The 3,675-nt window shown below is 33.7% G+C and overlaps 1 long non-coding RNA gene across 1 annotated transcript; it reads right to left on the bottom strand.

The window, feature by feature from the left end:
- Positions 1 to 2,691: 2,691 nt before the first annotated feature.
- On the bottom strand, positions 2,692 to 3,619 carry LOC147760061 (uncharacterized). Its single transcript, XR_015331153.1, has 2 exons — positions 3,420 to 3,619; positions 2,692 to 3,242 (listed from the first exon to the last, which is right to left on the bottom strand). It is a non-coding gene; the product is annotated as an uncharacterized LOC147760061 (long non-coding RNA).
- Positions 3,620 to 3,675: the final 56 nt, after the last annotated feature.

Genomic DNA, 3,675 nt, shown 5'->3' with positions numbered 1-3,675 from the left:
GTATATTGTATAAATATTGTATAAAAATAAATAAATTAGATTGAAAATGCATGTAATAAGTATAATTGGTATCAAGCGCCCGATTGAGTTTTCAGCTATGTGCCTTCTTTAAGGGGGGGGGTTGAGAAAGAGAGAGAGAGAGAGAGAGAGAGAGAGAGAGACTAGACCTTAATCTTTATAGACATGCTTTCAATCTAATTTATTTCATTTGTCAGGGACTGTTCATACATCGACATATCGTCAACATTCTTATACAACTCATGTTTTCTTCCCCAGAGGTATGACATCCACTTTCAGGACTGTACAATAAACAGTGCGGTTAAAATAAAACTTTTTAGCATAAAAAAGTATCGTAATTATTGACAAAATTTGAATGTATTTAGTGTCAATTAACTTTGTGAAACAGTTATCAAATAAATTAGAAGCTTTCGTCTGTTTCTGAAGGTTTATCGGCAATTTGCGAAAAAAAAAAAACATTTTTTTCTTAAAAATGTATCCTCTCTGTTGAATACAAGTGAGTTAGCTCAAAACATAAATTAAAATTGTAAGGTATAGTCAATTTTAATGTAACATTATTAATACAAATTGATGAAAATAAGAATGCAGGAACTCACATACTTAATCGACAAGCTAAGAACAACTCTCGCAGATTCTGAGCAAAAGACGGAATCTTGTTTTACTACATGTGCACTACTTACCTGCTGCTCTGTCAGGAGAGGCAGGTGATTCCCTGTCATCAGGGGGAGCGGCTGTAGAATAAAGAGAAGAAGAATATCAAACCCCATTCCAGCAGAAAATGACTCAATCTTAACGTAAACAAAAATGTGGCTAAGATAAAGGAATTTCTTTACAAAATTTTAACATATAACTTTGGGATATTGTATAAATATTGTATAAAAATAAATAAATTACATCGAAAATGCGTCTAATAAGATCAAGTATAATTGGTATCAAGTGCCCAGTCTTCAAGGCACATAAGGTATAATGGCCAACGAAAAACACATAGAAGGTGGAATCCCTTGGCAAAAAGAAAAATAATCCTCAGTCATATAAAGACTTATTTTACAGAAAATTAAATTGTCGTGTTTGTACCCAGATAAAACAAGACAGCAAATCTGTCAAATGTAGACTTGCCCTTCAAGAAATCGCCGGAAAATAGCTCTTTTTCAATTTTGAATGGGCACTGTAGAAAATATATAACAGCTAAAGCTCTCAAATTAAGCACATATGTGTGATATCATGTGAAGAATAAGTTTTGTAAATTTCAATCCAAGCAGTCGAGTACATTTTGAGACAGAACGTTTTAAATGTGCAGCAAACCGTAACGCTAATCCCTTCAAGATCTTGACGAAAACCGGAAGTGCGTCATGACGTCACTCGCTTGTACTTGATTTTCCGATGAGAAATATTTCGTGGCTTATACAAATGTTCGGAAAATGACCATGCGGATAAAAGAAAATTTACTAATCAAAATTGAAACTGCGTAATTACATAGAAAAACATAATGCATTCCTGACCTCGACTTCTCAGTGTAAACAAAGTGTACTGAACGCATCGCAAGCAAGCACGTCAATGCCGCATTTGATACTTTGTATCAGACGCTTCATTTTACTTGACAACACAGTGTTTACGATGGGCATGACAGGAAAAACGGTGCAAAAAACGCACTTCCAGTTTTCGTTGATTTCTTGAAGGCATGGATTTCTTGAAGGGTGAGTCTACAGACAAAATAAATAAATAAATAAATAAAGATGCAAAAAATAGGTTAATTTCTCATTTTGATGAAATAATAAATAATACTTGTAATAGCACGGTCAATCGACACTGAATTTAAGTCATGCACAACAGGTAACATGGTCAATAACAGGAGCGGATCCAAATGTATTTTCTGACAGTATTTTAAAATATCTTTGTTAATCCACCCTCCATTTTAGATGGTCTTCCAACAAAAAAATAGATACCTGTCAATGTAAACTTTAAAATCTGACCGCCTTCCTGAAAACCTTGAGGACGATCCCAATCTGCCCCTATGATAAGATTACAGTTTCAGGACCACGAGAGTTCAAATTCACATAATGAAAATCACAATATTTGACATATGAAAGCAGTGCATAGAATAATATAATGTTACATAATGTTGAAATGCATAAATACCAATACAACTGCTTATGTGGGAAAACAGAAAATGTGCAGAGCTTCAGGTGGAGGGGAGTTAAAAATTGAGTTGAAACCCTCAGTGTTTGAAAAAATTAAAAACAAAACATTCCAGTAAAGCTGCTTTTCAAACTAGCATTAATGTTGGCATTATACAAAATAATTTTTTGAAAACTTATTTGCAAAATTAAACAACATTTATCTGCATAATTATCACTGCTTCCCTATTATGGACACTGTTATCTGGCAGAGAACTTAACCTATGGGAGTTTACAGGGAATCTCAACATGTGTGTTTTATATAATCTCATTTTATTGCCACTTGAAACTTAATTTAGGCAAGTGACCTTATAGTTCTGAATTTTGCTAGTAGTTACCGAATGGAAGATTAGAGGCTTTTCACCCAAATGTGACTAGCAAAGGTATTCAGGCCCATGAAATATCTAAGTCACAATTTTAAAAAAGCAGAAAATAATAATGCACAAAATAGGAGGCTGTCAGTTCTAATATAATACAATGCTTTACTGCACAGTCAACCTCAAAATTTAATTATGCACAACAGTATATAACGATGTAAGTAAAAGCATAAGGCTTCAGGCCCATGAGAGTTCAAGCTCACACCAGAATGAGATAAATAAAAATTTCACAAAAAATGCATAATTCGATTAAAACAATAATTCAAAAGAGCTGGTTTTCTAATTTAAGCTGTTTGTCAATCCTGAGAATCATTTTTTGTAAATATAAAATAGGTAACAGTTTTCTTTTTATAACGTTATGGTGATAGTGCACAAAGTAGGTTTTTGATGCAATATAACATAATGGGCAACTGTATACCATGAAATTTTACTTATTTTCTATTAAAAACATGGACATTAAGAAAATTTGATTACCAGGCTTCATGCCCGTGTGAGTTCTAAGTCCCAGTTTGATAAAAATAAGAAGATAGAAACTCACATACCTAATCGACAAGCTAAGAAAAACTCTCGACATTCTGAGCAATACACGAGAATTTTGTTTTATTACATGTGAACTACTTACCTGCTGCTTTGTCAAGAGAGACAGATGATTCACTGTCATCAGGGGGAGCTGCTGTAGAATAAAGAGAAGAATAATATCAAACACCATTCTAACAGAAAAAGAGAAAAAGGAACATATATGTGGAATGGCCAACGAAAAACACATAGAAGGTGGAATCTCTTGGCAAAAAAGAAGAATAACTACAAATATCTGCTTAAATGAACTATTCGAGACAATCATGTACAATACCTCTATTTGTCAGCATGTTATTAATATTCTCTTCTGAATCTGGTGGGGATTCTTCTAGTGGCGTTTGGTCCAATACTGTTAAGTCCGGATCACAAAACGTATCTGAATTCTGTACTCCAATTGCCATGTTTTGTGCAAACTGGTCTTTTGGATCATCTGAGAATAGTTGGAAGGATCATACAGGTGGATCAAGTCTTGTACCTAAATGTACCTTTTCTGAGTGTACGTATCAGGCTACACCCTTGAAAAATTCATT

The sequence above is a fragment of the Lingula anatina genome, chromosome 9 (assembly GCF_051362555.1).
Source record: "Lingula anatina isolate TDL-2025a chromosome 9, LinAna3.0, whole genome shotgun sequence".
NCBI lineage: Eukaryota > Metazoa > Brachiopoda > Lingulata > Lingulida > Lingulidae > Lingula > Lingula anatina.
Note: the sequence above shows the minus strand (reverse complement) of the source record. Positions and strands in the feature narration are given on the sequence as shown.